The 17,787-nt window shown below is 40.5% G+C and overlaps 2 long non-coding RNA genes across 2 annotated transcripts; one reads left to right on the forward strand and one right to left on the reverse strand.

The window, feature by feature from the left end:
- Positions 1–3,088: 3,088 nt before the first annotated feature.
- LOC306776098 lies at positions 3,089–7,338 on the reverse strand. Its single transcript, XR_013771900.1, has 4 exons — positions 7,240–7,338; positions 4,743–4,823; positions 3,992–4,016; positions 3,089–3,121 (listed from the first exon to the last, which is right to left on the reverse strand). It is a non-coding gene; the product is annotated as an uncharacterized lncRNA (long non-coding RNA).
- Positions 7,339–13,059: 5,721 nt separating this feature from the next.
- Positions 13,060–16,793, forward strand: LOC306776208. Its single transcript, XR_013771906.1, has 4 exons — positions 13,060–14,725; positions 14,869–15,023; positions 15,157–15,250; positions 15,475–16,793. It is a non-coding gene; the product is annotated as an uncharacterized lncRNA (long non-coding RNA).
- Positions 16,794–17,787: the final 994 nt, after the last annotated feature.

Raw genomic sequence — 17,787 nt, forward strand, 5'->3', positions numbered from 1 at the left:
AAAAACGTAAAACATATTTTAAGAGCAGGTCTAGGACATGGGTTTACTTTTACACAAAACCCTCAGGAGAGCGGTTTCAGTAGAGTGTTGCTTACGAAACCCAGACTGGAACTTGTCATACATGTTGTGCCTCTCCAGTGCAGCAGTAAGTTGTTTGGCCACCACTTTCTCTAAAATTTTGGACAAGAAAGGCAGTTTTGATATGGGCCTGTAGTTCATGGGAAAAGCTGGCTCTAAGTTTTCTTTAATAAGGGCTGGATAGTGGCATGTTTTGAAATAGGAAGGGACAATTCCTGTAGACAATTAGGAATTGACAATAGATGTTACTGCAGGGCCAATAGTTAGCAGAACTTTCTTAAATAGAGAGGATGGAATTATATCCAGAGGGCAAGATGATGGCTTTGTTTTGTTAATTAAATCCATCAGGTCTTGAAGGCTGATAGGCTGGAAAGAGTCCAGAACAGCAGGAGATTGCGAGGAGCTACAAGTAGATGAACAGATCCCAGGCTGAATGCCAGACCTAATACCTGTTACCTTATCAATAAAATAGATAAGGAATTTGTTGCAATCGTCAACAGAATAGCATGGTAAAGTGGAGACAGACGGTGAAACAATTCTCTTAATTGTGTCAAACAGAATCTTGGGATTTCTCTTTGAAGAAGAGATTAGGTTGGCAAAATAAGCAGTTATAGCTTCCTTTAATCCAGTATTAAAAGAAACTCTGAGGTCTTTGAGATATAAACTATATCTAATAGATATAGACTATTGAGTGGGCAGCGCGCCGTGTATTGAGTGGGCCGGTCTGACAGTAACTCCCGGGCCACTTTTTTCCCCCAGTCCGCCCCTGGCTTGGTGTGTCAGGACACTGATTCTAGACAAGAACACCGGCTAATTAGAGCATTAACCCGGTTTAACGTGAAAAGACTATTTAAGCTCCAAACCAGACTACATCTTACAAAGCTCAGTTAAGGCTGCAAGATTCAAGTCTGCACAATGTGATTCTGCAACAGCACAGCATATTGCACTAGCCTCTGATGTATTCAGAAGCTGGTTTTGCTGAATAGTTTGGGAGAAATGAGGTGGCTCCAGAAATGCAGCCACATTCTTTCACCGTCAACACTGTAAGCAAAGACTGACAGTGTATTTTGGTAAACGTTTGATGAGCGCATGGTCCCAACGGAGTGGAGGATTTAAAATGTGACACACTTACATTAGAGCAGTCTGATCATTAAGAGTTAAATGATTAAAACTACTCGGAAAAATGTGACCGTCATTCACAATTCGTGAAACAAGATAAAAACTGTTGACTCGCACATTACAATGCGCACATGACAGTTAAGGCCAGGGGAAAACCCAGAGAGACAGTGCACAGGGGGAGTCAGTGGGGCTTGTGAACCACAAGTGTTTTTTCAATGAACTTCCCACATGGTCACTGTCACCAACTATGAAGACAAGAATACGTCTTTAAATGTATCTCTAGATCATATTATAATGCTTTATCCAGTACTGCTTATCTGTTTTATCAGACAACAGATGACACTGCTCCTCAACAACTTTAATCGTCTTTTTGGAGATATTTGTTCAACTTTAAAACTCAAATGAGCCTAAGACCCTCTCAATGGGCCGCCCTGGTCGTTCCACAGAAACCAGGGTGGCCCCTGAAGCTCATTTACAGTAAGAAGGAAAACATATACATATATATATATATATATATATATATATATATAGTAAAATATTTCATTACAAATATTGCTATTTAATATTTTTGTATGTGTAGAACTTAAGGTGTTTATTCTATTTAATTTAGCTTGTCTTTAAGGCACTTACAAACATTATCATTATTGTTATTATCAAGAACGGTGGCCACATTTAGACTACAGGTAGTCAATTGTCATCCTTGTTCAGCCACTGTTGTTTTGTACCACATCAACTCCTATATCATGTCTTTGAACTCTACCACCTCCCTTTGCGCCATGTCATTCCTCCCATTTGCAGCAGTGTATGAAGCTCTCCCATGGTCGCAGATTCTCTTCTTCCGACATCGCTGATATAGCGCTGCAGAGCCGACGACTACAAGAAGAAGAAGAAGAAGAAGAAGAAGAATCCCAGCGACACAAAGGCCAAAACTGAGCTCGCTCGGACACCAATTCTTAGTGACGCAGATCAACGTAGAGTTCACTGAAAGGAGACAAAGACGAAAAACAGGTCAGATCATATCATACTATTTCAAAAACATTGTCAATGAGTTATTAGCCACTTTGGTGTAGATTGAAATAGCTCAACAACTATTGGACAGTAAAGGTCATTAAACCATTTTTTAAATGTATAACTTGTGTTTTCTCCTCTCTTTGTTAGACGTGTTGGGATTAAATATGTGGTACATTTAACTGACAGTGAAAAAATGTCAGGAATGCGGGCCCACTGCATTCCTGCATGCAGCATATTATCTGGTCATATTATTTCAAAGAGACTAAAGTAAATACAAGCCAAAACAAATAATCAAAAGAATTCTAGTTCAATTCATATTTCTTCATATTCAAAGGTGTTAACATTTGATATAACTATAGTGCTAAACGCTGTTAATCTATCTCTTAATATGCAAACCCCTGTATGTCCAACTGCCTCCTTTCTGACATATACAGGAAACAAACAAGGGTGTGCCCTTTTTATTCTCTGCCACTGCTCTTCTTCTGTTTTCCACTCTCTACCTGACACACAGTGCTCGACGGGCAAACCACAAACTCTTAAAGACACAGGAAACTTCATAGAGAATCCTGTTTTTATTTAATATAAATGTGGCTATACAGTACATGTGATTTATTGTGCAAAGCACTTGGTGTTGCTCTATTTAGTGAATCTGCTTTAAGTAGCAGCTGGAGATTTCTACTCGACTGAATTTCCTAGAGACAGTGCTGTTGCACGTTTCCTTATGACACAAAAGTATCCTGTGGTTGAGCTGGCGTTACATTGTTAAACTGCAGCCGGCAAAATAATAATGGGGTTTTTTTTAATACACTTTTTAGGCGAAGATATAAAACCACAAACTGCAGTGAATTTGTTGAGGAAACATGTGGAGACTCACCAGTGGTTGGGGGGAGATCCAAGATATGGCTGCAGTTGACTAGAGGACAGAAAAGACGTGGAGAACAAATCAGTAAATGTGTTGAAGAAAATAGTAAAAAGTCATATTATGAGCTTATCATGTTTTTTTTAAATCTGTAAAATAACTACACAACCATTTGTACTCAGCTGTTATATTGATGTTATTATTCTTTCCTTTTGATAATGACTATTTCAACAGAGATAAAAAAAAACTGTATCATTTAAACACCAAAGGTTTTTGTGATATTTTGGCTCGAGAAGAAGAATTGAAATATTCAAACTTTAATTTAGTTGAATTCCCCACAGTATTGCATGACAGCGGACAATACTTTTGGAACTTTTGAATTCAATAAAAAATTTTACACTAGAAAAGCGTAAGTGACCCTCGATCGTCATTGAACCACAACGGTGCATCTGGGTTCTAAATATTGAGTTAGTCTGTGGTTTAGTTTGGCCCTCTGCAGTCTACTCAGTGGTTACATTAGAGAGGTTTAAACTGAGTTTTGTCAATCCATGGTTTGTTCAGCTGATAGGTCTGGTTTCTACATTGGTGGGAGCACATATGAGGATAGGAGGTCTGGGGTTCCTCCCCCTGTAAATTTGGAGCGTAAAAACACTTAATTCATGTAAAGGAAAACAAAATTCAGTTGCCAATTTAAGATATAGAAATGTAATGCAGTAAGGCTCTGCTGTCAAATATTTATTCTGCTGTAGATCAACTTTTCTTACTTAATGTTGTCTCTGCTGAGTCAACAAACATGTAGGCGTGATTAACGCTTCCCTTCTCTGAATGTGTGGGTACTTCAGGTTCTGACTTTCTTTTAAACCTCCCACATCACGAGTAGCACCGGTCTTTGACAGTGTGCACAAAGAAGGGGATTTTACTTACATTTGCAGTGGGCTTCCTCCCATTTCTAAAGGAAGAACAGAGATACACAGAAATGAGTGCGAGGGTATAGTGCAAATATTTAATTGAATTAAACAGATTTTTTTTAAATGTGAACATGATTTTAATGCCAGACATTTGCAAAAAACGTATCACTTTAATTGACAAAATGATTTTGAAGATGTTTTCAATTTTTTTGCAGATATAGGAAGTGCAGCCTGAGGTTTTTTAGAGTAAACATGTCTGGACATGTTTCAGGTTTGAGGAGTAGGAAGTACACATAATGTGGTCACAGTGCATGAGGGTTGCTGCTTTTCTTTTATAATAGTAACCTGAACATGATTGGGGTTTGGACTGTTGGTCAGACAAAACAAGCAATTTCAATATGTTGAAATTCAAATGGGTATTATTCACTTATATGATACTTATTGTAGATAAAGAGATGAATCAATAATGAAAAAACGTAATCAATAGTTCCGAACAACACTTTTGTTTATGCAGAAATACCTGCTAAACGAATGACATTCCCCATCAGCTTCAGCTGCACTTTGTGTTCGCTGATAATTATCACGCTAGTGACATTCCAGCACTAAACACACATGAGCTCTGAACACTTTTCTCATTTGGCTGATCAGACACGAATGTGGGGAATCCCAAGCTGTATTTTCCACATTCCCAAATGTCATATCTCTAGGAGTCTTATTGAATTATTGGTGTCTGACGTTGGAACTGAATTTGGATATGAAGTTATTACCTCAGGGCAGTCCCTTATGTAGTGCAGGTAGGACTGGCAGACTGGCAGGGTGAGGTTATGTTCCAGGGAGATGACAGTTTTCTGGAAAATAAACACAGACACAAATTTAGTTGATAAAAAAACAAAAAAACACTCACACAATCAGACCGTCAAGTGGTCAGGTGGGGTTTTTCCAGAGATTGCAATAATCACTTGTAAGTACACTGTTCATAAAAAAAGAAGATGGGGAAGAATCGGTGGCGATCTAGGGAGTTTCCAGTGCCATTCATCAGCAGATAATATCTTCTCAGTCTTGACACAGGAGCAGTAGAAGAGTAAAGCTTATCCTCACACTGGAACAGTATGTCCCACAATCAGAGGCACTTTTCCCCAGTACTACTACTATCAGTGCGGAACCAACACCACAGCAACAGTTTGCTAACAGCCAAAACTGTACTTAGTAGCACCCTGACAAACAACTCGTCCAAATTATTATGTTTTTTTACACATCAGAGCTTGGTTACACCAGAGAGAGCAAAATTGTGCAAATTTGCATATAGGAAGATGATTTGATGTGGTGGTGGTGCTGCCACCAAATATGAAAAAAATGTCACTTCAACAGCGTTAAGTTAGCTCAACGGCACATGCTCGCCACTTACAACTTTGTAACTTACAAATAAACACCTAAACGGAAAATAAATACAAGATCATCTTCTCTTGTAGGAGAGTGGATTGTTCAGGAGTGTCTCTCTTTGGATAGCAACCAGCCCAGATTGCCACAACTCAAACCTGAAACTTAGCCGACAGCATAAATGAGCAAAAATGTGTTTCCAGCGTGTTAAACACAGCCATTATCTGTCTCTTCCTTATTACCAGCCGCAATAGCGACGCTAAAATAGTTTTCACCTTGTGAGTCTGCGTGTGTGTAATATGTGGAGGCCCCTACTGTAGCGGGAACTACCACAGAAACTGAGATCTGTAGTATCAACGCCTGAATTAGAAATGATCATACACACATTTATCTCCTCTCGCATTGACTACTGCAACTCACTTTTCACATCACTCAGTGTATCTGCTCTTAACCGTCTGCAGGTCATCCAAAATGCTGCCGCCAGATTACTCACCAGGACAAACCGACGGTCTCACATCACCCCCGTACTCCGATCTCTCCACTGGCTTCCTGTAGCATCTCGGATACACTTCAAAATTCTCACCATCACTTACAGAGCACTTCACGGTCAGGCTCCGACTTATGTAGCTGATCTACTTCGCCCCTATTCACCCGCCCGCACTCTCAGGTCAAACGCTCTAGGTCTTCTGTCAGTCCCACGCACGATTTAAGACCCGTGGTGACCGAGCCTTTGAGGCAGTGGCCCCGAGGCTCTGGAATGCTCTGCCTGCCACTCTGCGCCTCGCAGATACTGTGGATACTTTTAAAAGCCAGCTCAAAACCCACCTGTTTAGGCTGGCGTTTGTGTAAAAGTAAACCCATGTCCTAGACCTGCTCTTAAAATTTGTTTTACATTTTTATTTTATTTTAATTTTATTCTTTAACATTTTTTATTCACTCTGTGTAGATAATTTATTGACCCTAGGGTCACATTGTGTTTTTTATGCTTTTAAATGTCTGCTCTGTTAAGCACTTTGTGATAGTACTGTCTGTGAAAAGCGCTATATAAATAAAATTCATTCATTCATTCATTCAAGTGTTTTTTTTAGTACTTTTGCTCGGCGTGTATGGACAGATTAGATGCGACCGTTGCGGCCGTGCCAGATGCAGTCACACCACTTCTTCGGTGTGTAGGTGAGATCAAAAGGAATCTCATGAAATCACAGTTTCCTTTGCCACTACAAAGTGAAATATCACACATGTGTCATAAAGGGATTGATACTATCCCTTCTACTCATCAGTCCTATATTGTGGGAGATCGTAAGTTAATTCAGAGAAAGTCATTCGAAAGCAGAAGTTCTATTCCGGTAAAGAAATAGTCTTTGTCATGCTGACGTGTGTGGTACATCGTCACTGTGCGTGAACTGCTGGATTTCCTGCTAATTGTTCTTCTCCCTATCCTAATCAGATTCCTTTCTTACTTTCGCCCTCTGGGAATAAAACCAGTACAGTTAAGAAATGATTAGATTTGAATGTCCTTTACTTCAGTCTTTATCGATCCATTAAAGCCTTTATTCGCCAGATTAGCGCTGGTACTGGTCATCAGCATTGGCCCAGGACATCGGTGTCACTGCACAGCTTGTGCTGCTTTTGGTCAGGCCCCTCACCTGAGACTAATCCGGCTTGGTTGAGATGAAACTCCCGCCCTGCACCACTCTCAGGGTCTCTGAGACACACAAACCTCTCCACCACGACAAGGTAGCAGCACAAGGAGAAGAACAAAAGCAACCAAAGTGTCGACAAGTCTGTATAGCTGAATGATCTGACCCGGTGAGATCTCAGCGTGATCTCAGCTTATTAAAGACCCTCTCTGGTGAAACCAGTTGGGGCTGAGTGTGAAGGACTTACGTTCTTCGACTCCCAGCACGACGTACACTTGGATGAACTGGGCGGTCGGGACAGACGGAAGCTGAATCCATCAGGTTGTTTGGTGACGTTGCATGTTAGCGGTGGTAACTCTGCAGCAGCTGAAAGGAACACCAGCAGCATGGCAAAATCTGAAAAACGACAATTTCTTTTTATTATTATGTATTTTAATGCAGCTGCAGTGCATTACTGTACCATGCAGTCGTTGGATGGGTTGTGATGGAATTTGCTTTCACACATTCATGTTCCTCTCAGGATTCATTTTAATAACTGCTGATCTTGTGACTTTTCATCAAGCACCATCATCAGGTCAACATTAGAATTTAGTTTATGACCAATTACCTGCAAAACAAATGCAATTACATATAATCTGTAATGAATCTGATCTTTTTGAGATCTTATCAGAGAACTTTAATCTGAACCCATCCACGTACAAGAACACAGTCGGGATGAAATGTAGCTTCTCTGGGGCCAATGACATTACATCTATCATTTAAGCAGAGAACGCGTGTTTTATGAAGGGTGCTGTGAATGTCAAGCGACACTACAAGCATTTTATTTGTCCCTGCAGGTCTCGGGGTCAGAGGTCAAGACCATGGGGCCAAGACATGAAGGCAGAGGGATGTGGACTGTCCAGGAGAACGATGGGATTTAAAGTCGGGAATCCTGAATGATTTCAAGAAAGAGGGGAAACTGCAGCAAAAGAGGAAACAGGAATAGATGAAGTGAAGTGAATAAGAGGTCAGTCAAAGTGTATTTGTTCGGTTCATTTCATTTTTAAATGTCTGCTCTCAAGCAGCTCATCACAGTATGTATTCAACAGTTTGAGTTTTTTTAATATAATATAAATCCTGATTGTTGTCAGATATCTTCTCTTACATTATGAATGAATAGTAAATGTAAACAGAGCTCAGTGTAGCAGAACGGTGTTTAGTCAGGACTGAGATAAGCTTTGGTTTCTCTAAAATAATCTCAGATCAGAGTTCAAATCAGTTCGCCACAGAGCCGCCTCGCTCTTGAAATAAGCTTTGGAAGATTGTAAGATGTGTGGCTTTTGACTTTTGAAAGAGTTGCAGATACGCTGGTGAAGTGGCAATATATTTGGAAAATGTTTTCCTTTGTTTTTTTCATTCCACTTTAGTGAACCGATGACGAACACGGCAGACATTCCTCTGCTGAAGATGGGTGGAAAGGAAAACGAAACCAATGCTTTCACCTGCCCCTAAACAAACGGTCTGTTTGTTCCCAGGTCATTTCAGACGCAAGAAACAAAAGCTGAAGAAAACAATGAGATTTTAAGCAATTAAAAAAAAGATTACCTCACAGGGTGTGTTTCAATGAAAAACAACCTTCACCTGCAGCTCTGAGGGAAAGACTTTCTAACGTCTGACTCAGATTGATTACAAAGAGTGACACTATAAACTCAATCAATTCTCACACAGGCAGAGAGCACGAGCAGACGAGCACACAGGCGGAGAGGACGAGCATATATTTTGCGCAGATATCATATTTTACACACATTACTGGGTACATTCCATAGTTCAAAAACACAAATAGACAATTTGTATAATTTATGATTATTATAATTTTTTAATTTTTTTTTTTCCGTGTGGCTCACGGTGGGGCCAGGCCCCATGGCCCTCTATTGACCAGCCGCCACTGCTCGCGACCCTTATCAGCTGACAGTGGTGACTGAAGTGAGTAGGCAGTCAATGGCAGGATATAAAACAGGTAATAAAAGGTGTTTGGAGAAAGTGTGAGTCATCACAACCAGGAGAGCATGCAGTCTTAACTTGCCACCCAATTTATTATGCAGTTGGCTGCAGCAGAATGTGAGATTCGCCGTGGGACAAACACAGAGGCCGCCTCTGTCCCAGAGTGAGAGGCGCACACACTCTGGGACTTACACAGTCACACACTTGTACATGGTCTCATCTGAAAGGAAGATATATACTGTGACAAAATGCCAATTGCATAGCAGCTCAAGACTGTTACTGACTTTCTTACGTCTACGATCTGGTCCTGCAGGTGGAAAGCCCCAAAACAGCCGCTCCTCTTATATTTCAAGGAGCCATTTCCAGGAATCAGATCAGGAAAATATCAACCCAGTTTCTTTTTGGACTATTATGTTACCACATGTATTCGCTGTAAGGTGGCTTGTTTTCACTCCAGCCCATCTGACCACATTAATTCCCTCCTTTGAGTAACAGCCTGGTTATTTAGATTTGTGTGGCGAAATCTCAGATCAACAATGAATGAGTGACGTCAGCTGCTCACCACATCTATAATAATGTGCTGAGGCGGGACGGGTTTCCTGCACTCGTTTTCACCTTTTACCACCTGTTTGTTGACGTAACCAAATCCGCCAAGGTGTACGAGCACTGCTGTGTTGTGTGATTGAATGAATACAACCAGTGCTGTAAAGAGTCATCAAACAGACTTCATTCAAACTCAAAAACAACCAGAGATGTAACATTATACAAGCAATGGGCTCAAAGTCGTCATATAATACACACCCCATCCAGGAGAGCATGCAGCCTTAATTTACCAGCCAATTTATTATGCAGTTTGCTGCAGCAGACTGCGAGATTAGCCATGGGAACAAACACAGAGGCGCACACAATGGAACGCATAAACTTTCCCCAGGTTTACGCATGGCGGAGATCATCTGTTGAGGCGGGGCATGTTTACTCTTTTACTTTGTCACCATCACTATCATGACAAATTCCATGTATGCGTAAGCACACATGGCCAATAAAGCTGATTCTGATTCTGATTCTGATTAACCCGGCTGCCATGTCTCAGCCAGAATAGGCCCGCGTTCATAATGCCAGATTGGGCCCGGATTTGGCAGCCATCAATGGGCCAGAACCTGTTTCAGTGCTGGCTGCCAATTAACCCGGCTGCCATGTCTCAGCCAGAATAGGCCCGCGTCTACAATGCCAGATTGGGCCCAGATTGAGAGACAGCGAGATCCTTCTTGTGGCACTGGCACCTCTGCGTCACTCAGCGTCAGTCTGTGGCACGCAGCGTCACACAGCGTCCCTCTCTGTCTCTCAGCGTCCCTCTCTGTCACTCAGCGTCCCTCTCTGTCACTCAGCGTCCCTCTCTGTCAGTTCAGCGGAAAGATTCAGCTGTGGCACGCGAGCATAGTTCGGCAATTGTCAAGAAGCTGCGGAGCTGAGGGGGCGGAGCCACATTTCCTGAGACATTTCCTGAGAACACCCGTTGTTGTTACGACAGATCAGCTTCCATAAATCATTTTTATGATTTTAGTTGAGTCACAGGAGCCCCCTGTTCTCTGTATGCATCCTTAGAGTAAGTACGTTGTACTTTTTTGTTTCTCATTCATTTTATTTCAGTATGATTTAGCTGCTTATGCAACAAAATGGAACATAATACACTTTCCAAATTATTACTTTTATAGTCACTTACAACAATCGGCTAAAATAATGAAAATAAATCATCCGTTTTAGAATCATTTAAAAGTATATATTAAAATTAAGACATAAAATGTCCAATCCAAAAATACATGTTTGAAAATATCTTCACTCTTCCTCTGCTTATATGTATATGTATGTCAGTAGGACATATGTTAACTGTTAACAGTTTACAGCATACTTAAATAAATATAAATAAATACAAAACACACGCACACTTTGTACACACACTGCAGCAATTCTTTTGCAGGAATATGAGCATATTTTCCCCCTCTGGCGAAATACAACACGTCTCATGCCTTATTTTATTTTACCAGTTGGTGGCGGTAATGCGCCAATTCGTTTGCCAACCGCCAGTACACCAAAAGGGAGGAGAAGAAGAAGCTTTCCGGTGCCTGTGTTGGTGTGCTCATGAGCGACAGCGCTACGTACCCCGTTGTAATAATACTATGAGTGAGGAGCGGAGGACCCAGTCCTGCTGCCAGGACGGAGTCATCAGGGTAGTGTAAAAAAAGTATTTCAATCTGCGCAGGAAGACAGAGGGTTACGCAGAGTGACAGAGCGTGAAGCAGTGTGACGGAGCTTAAACCTGTGAACCACAGGCCCTAACCATACAGCTTCTTGATCAACCCTCACCGTTACCCAAACCTTTACTTTAACCTTAAACCAATCTTCACCCTGTCATGTAATGATATACAGTAGACCTTATAAGGACATGCATGTTTGTCTCCAAAAGGAAGGCCAGTCCCAACAATGTGACTGTGTAAACAGGGTTGTGTTCCCACAACATAAGTAATACATTATATTAAGTGTATAACATATTCATATTTTCGTGTAAAACCTCAGCCGTAGCGTATTTGATGTTTATTCTGTTTGCTGTGCCTACTTGCAGTGTCAACTGAAAGGAAGCGAGATATGTGACGAAATGCCAATTGAATGGCAGCGCAGGACTGTCACCGACTTTACTTCTACCTCGTCCTGCGGTGGAAAGCCCCAAAACTACCAGCCGCTCTCCTTACGGGAATATTTAAACGGAGCCATTTCCAGGAATCAGATCTCATCTTTCTCAGGAACATATCAACCAGCTTTTTGAATGTTTCTTTTCGGACTATTATGTTACCACATGTATTCTCTGTAACGTGACTTGTTTTCGCTGCAGCCCATCTGTCGACGTTCATTTCCTGCTTTGAGTAACAGCCTGCTATTTAGATTTGGGTGGATAAACGCCACATGTCTCTTTCGTAGCATTATCATGTCGTTTTGTTTGATGGTTTTATTTCGGCTTTATCGGCACAATCATCAGCCGACTAGTTCAGCGCATGCGTCCATGAGCTTGATTTCTTTGAAATCTGAATGCGTTAAAAGACAATAAACTTACCGATCGCGATGAAGAATTTCGAAAACATCCCAAAAGCCATCTTTAGATTTATATTGGCGGATCGGATGTTGAGCATGTGCTAACTTCTGAGAGCTGCGTTTCTTTAAAATTATTCCGGTAAATGCGGGAGCTATATACGATATGACGTGTTCATCTCCGCCAATTGGAGGTTCGTTTACGCCCACTTTTCATACGCAACTTTTGTTTCATCACCATGGCCAAATTCCTGGACAATTTCCTACCGGTCACTCCCCTGCACATCCCTTCTATGTTTCTTGTTTAAATACACTTGCCACTTTTACATTATACTTGTTTATAGTATACTGTTATCTGTTGTGCACGTTTGTTGGTACACTATATTTTATATTTGATTGTACATTTTAATGTGTTTCTATTTTTTGCACTGTGTTGATTGTTATGCATCACCCACCATGTAAAATTCCATGTGCAACATACCTTGGCAAATAAACGGTTCTGATTCTGATTTGGGAATATGAGTGAATACAATGTAAACTACAGTTTGTCCTACTATTTCGACACAGAGCCACGAGCTAATAATAGCAAACAAGCCGATTGGACCCCATTGGTCCCTCTATGGTGACAATGCTAGCCACCCCCGTTTGTATGAGTATGATTGAATTGTTGATTGACAGCATGGAGTCTGTTGGGGCACAAGTTTAGAGTCACAGTGCCACCTTCTGGTGGTGACCGAGACATGTTTGGACGACAGGATAAATGAAACGCAGGTGTTTTTGAAATTGCTTATTAACTGATTGTTTTCCATTATAGATTAATCCGGTCATATTAATGTGGTGCAGTAAGAAGTACAATACCTACTGAGATGTGGCATGAGATTAAAATACTCAAGTACAATACCTCAATTTGTAAGTACTGTTCTTGAGTAAATAGTTACAGCACTGCACATAATACCATTTAATTCAGTATACACTCAAAAAAACGATTCAAGCCCTTCTTAAAGGTGACACATTTAAATCGTGTTTGATTAATTTAAATATATCAAGTTAAAAAATGAACACATTTATATTTAATGGGTCTAACATAAAATGCATGAATACTTTCATTTATTAGATTTATTTAGGTTGGATGGTGTGTATCAACTCAAAATAAATGTGTTTGGTTGGGGGACTACCCCTTGCGCCTGTACCAGATCACGTGCTCTCAGTGTCTTTCCCCCCTTTCCGACTGCAGCAAGATTCAAACCGACCGTCCATTCTTTGGTAAGTAACTTTATATATTTTGTTGTAGTAGTTTAGACTGTACCTCGCTGTCAATGAAGGCTTCCATTCTGTAATAATGACCACAATGTGTGGAACAGACGTGATAACTTAGCCACACGACTGTTCCGTTTTTAATAAGATCGAAGGCAACACAGGCTAGCTAGCAAGCTAGGTAGCCAACGTGGTTTGCATTATAGAGCAGACCAGAGATCAGGGTACTGTCATTAATACGGCTTGGACGCAGCGCCGAAGGCTTCCTTATGAACTGTGTGCACTAAAAAACAGTAGGAGAGCAGTTAAACGAGCAGACTACGGTCTCCCCCTCTCCAGCGCCATAATGTCGGCAGGCAGAGCAGGCCGCAGAAGGCCACTCTCTCTAGTAGTGGGCGTTCAGTTGTAGTGGGTTTAGCCACGTTTTCGTCACTGAAAAATGTTTAATATGAATAAATCATGAGCTCATAAAACCGCTGAATTCCTCTCACTCGCGCGGGCACCTGATGCATGAACACACGGAAGTCAGCGGCGTTTTAGCGCAGCAGCCATAGAAATAGAACGAGCGTAGAACGGACATTCCCATTCAAACCGATGTAACTGGATCAGAGCAGCGGCAGTTTGTACGTGTACCGTCGTCATTGTGAAGAACTGATCGATGTAGCGGGCTAACTTTTCTGTTATACTACGGTCAATGCGCAGTGTTGAGCACTATTTTCTTTTGAACGAGTAAAACGACCAAGACAAACATCGATTCCGTTCTACTCATTGTATTTCTATGACCTTACACTGTGTGAACGCAGGCAGGAGTGCGAATGAGTTTTCAAGGCAAACAGTTTGATATTTTATTAAAATGACTGTCTTAATCTTATTTAACACGCTTGCATGATTTGATTGCTGTTGTATGTAGCTTTAGTGTTGCTGTAAAAGGTGAATTGCTAGTCTATTCTAAATGGTAACATTATATATGTGAGTGCTCTAAAGCACTTTTGACTTGACTTTGTTTTATGTGAACTTTGGATTATTCCAGCCTTTCCCTCCACTAATATATTTATCTCATCTTTTGCAGTTTGATCAGCATTACCAAGCTTCTTGAGGCAACCTCCTAATGATAGCACGTAATAGGTTATATGCTCGATGCAAGCTGATCTCTCATTGTTATTTGTTCAGTTTGATATGTACTAATTATCTTTATTCTCTTTAGGACTCTGCATGTGTCAGTGTAAAGAATGCAGTTTGGAACTAGCTAGCAGGTATTTCTTGTTGCATGGGCATTGTAGGGGCAGTTATCGCTATACATGTCCATACATTGCCCATGTACATTTAATACATGGAGTGAGCTTCTAAATCACACATGCTGAACTGCACATTCAACCAGAGATTGTGGAGCAGAGGCCCCTTCCCTGTTCCAGCAAAGTTAAGTAAGTAAATGTGTGTTTCTATGTGTTTACCATTTTGATGATTAATGGCTTCACAATCGCAATTTGAATCTAATAATCCCACATAATGTGATAGTAATTATAATAAACAAGTAACAAACAGCTGTATTTTGTTTGTTATTCAGGTCAATGCAGAGTTCCTGCTGATGACCACCAAGCCATTTCAATCAAAGTTCATGTCACAGCTGGACCTCTTCTCAGACTCCCTGATACAGGGCTTAAAGAGCAAAGGAGGTGTGAAGGAGAAAAGGTCAAGGATGTCCTGACCATCAATGATTTGGTTAGTACATATGTATACAATATTAGTTTCACTGTATTGGGGTGGTTATTGTAATATTTTCTTGTCCATATCTGCTTTTTTAAAAACATTTGATGAATAGTAAATGGCCTGCTTTTATTCTGCTTTTATCCAGAACCTTTAGTGTGATGACATCAACACCAAAAGGGAAGGGCATCTGAGAAGCCTGTCATCTACCTCAATGAAGATCCAGACTCTTTATCAATCTGGTAAGTTTATCGCAATATGTTTCCCATGTAGCGTCAAAGTGTTACCCATATATATATATATATATATATATATATATATATATATATATATATATATATATATATATATATATATATATATATATATATATATATATATATATATATATATATATATATATATATATATATACACACATGTTTGTGGATTAATCACAAGTTTTCTGTGTTTGTGTTGTTGTCAGGCTTCCGCCGCTGAGGATGCAGTGAGGGACATCGCATTCACTGTCATAAGGATTTACATGATCCAAAGAGATTGGGAACCAGAGGACGTGGGACTTGATCAACTGCATTAAAGTCCTGAACAACGTAGACAGTGTCATCATGGCGTTCATCATGATTTGGGCTAATTTGTGCCCTTAATCTAAGCTTTCCAGACAACTTCAAGTACATCTTTGAGCTTCTCCAGAAGGTCATAATGAATTTGGATGGGCACAAGCTGAATTCTAAGATACAGGAGCTGAAAATCAAGATGTTTGCACAAGAGGTGAACACCAAGTGACAAAGCCAAAGAACCTTGTCAGATCTTTTGGATGTTTTCTACTTTCATCTTCCGCCCAGTCAACGACAATCCATGACCTCATGGATGTTTTCCTGGTTCTGACATTTTGAAAAAATTGACTAAGCTGCACAGAGGCAAGCCAGAGACTGTAAATTACGGAACTTTTACATGTCACTGCAAGCTTGGTTAAGTGTTTACCCGCAGAAAGTTTTGCCCAATTCACCTCCACATCCCAACTTGAGTGTGATTACGCTTGAACGTCAACTTGCACGTCCATTTTCCTCGTTGTCTGATTGAATGACTCTCTACTCGAGTTGAAATGGACCCTAACACAGTTCAATACGCTGTAACTTCCATTGACTATGAGTATCCTTGTTATTTATAATCTATAAGTTTTAGTTTGTGGATGTTTTGTGATTTTACTGTTGTAGCCCAAAAGTGGTCCAAGTTGCCTGTTTCTGCACATGATAACACATCATCGGCTATTCTTCAGTGTAAAGGAGTCCTTTTGTACTACCATCTGTACTGGTAGGAAAGAAAACAGCTGTATTGCTCTTGACAAACCAAAGTAGTGGGAATTTAGCACTTGCAATAGTGGTTGTACATATCGATTGCAGGAAGTTTTGTGCTTTTTGGAAATGATAGTTTATGGTGAGTGACTACACTGCAGTGCAATGATATTCCCTGTTTGGAGAGCAGTGCATAGCCTCCACCCTCATGGCGTCTTTGTTTGTGGCGCCAAGGGATTTGGGATAGCTTGGTATTTATTTGTCACCAGTTGTGGAGCTGTTACAAGACTACTGTTTTAATATTTAAAAACGATGAAAGATGCACTGTATAGATCCTTTTGGAATTTTTTTGCTATCCTTTTCTGATCAGTGTTTTTGTAAAAAAAACAAATTATATTTAAAAAATGAAATGCAGGCTCTAGAATCATGGATGGTCAGATTTGTACCATATTTAATGTATTTAAGCATTTTCAATAAAAAACACTTGAACTAGGTTTTGTCTCGTGTCTTAATTGGGGGTCAAATAAAAAAAAGTTTTTTACCTGATTAATTCATTTCCAATGAATTGTACTATATTGAGTTGGACTAACACAAATCAATTTCATTTCATGAATGGTATTTTTTTATTTAGGTTGTATTTGATAAAATTGAGTCGGACTAACTCAATTTAATTATATTGCATGGATGTTTTTAGTTTAAGGTAGGTTTAACTATATTTCCTCGGTGGAAAACCTGCCCACAATTTAATTGAGTTCATCCAATGAATTATTTTTTTGAGTGTACATTCGATATTTCCACCTGAATAATGACAGTTAATTGATTATTAAAGCTGCCATCGACTAATTGTGTCTCCACTCACAATTGAATGATTCGGTTTTCAGCTTTCGTAACCACATCACCCCCTGCAGTGGTGTGATGCTGCAACATTAAAATGTCCGAATGGAGCCTCACAGGTGTGATGAGTGTGGAATGACGCCGCAGTGCACAAACACACCTGAATGTATGTGGAGGTAGCACACAAAGGGCAGAATTCTGCTCCTTTTTTGACACTCCAATGTCTCTGTTTATTGATGCTGAAGCAATTGTACGCCTCACTGCTTCAGCTATGAGTCATAGCACGCAAATGACTGCCGCTCCTGCCGTTCGCGCGTCTGCACAGATATGCCGCGTGATAGGGCGGAGGAGTTGCCAGTAAAGAGCCTGAAGAGAGAGAAAAATAAATTTCATTCACATAGAAGCCGGTTATTTTTAGGGGGAGGAGGTGACAGGCAGCAGACGCCTTTGCAAACATTACCACATCGCTTCGCTCCACCTCGAATTAACGCAGCATGTCAGCGTAGAGCCGTGCGTAAAAGAAGCTGCGTGCGGCACCGCAGAAAGGAGACGTTTTACAGGCAATTTCACCTCATTTCTGGTGGGGAAAAAAAATTCCACTCTGCTGATTGCAAACGACGCAGCCAGTGTTCCTGATTTCCTGCACAGACGGT

The sequence above is a fragment of the Melanostigma gelatinosum genome (assembly GCF_949748355.1).
Source record: "Melanostigma gelatinosum genome assembly, chromosome: 4".
Taxonomy (NCBI): domain Eukaryota; kingdom Metazoa; phylum Chordata; class Actinopteri; order Perciformes; family Zoarcidae; genus Melanostigma; species Melanostigma gelatinosum.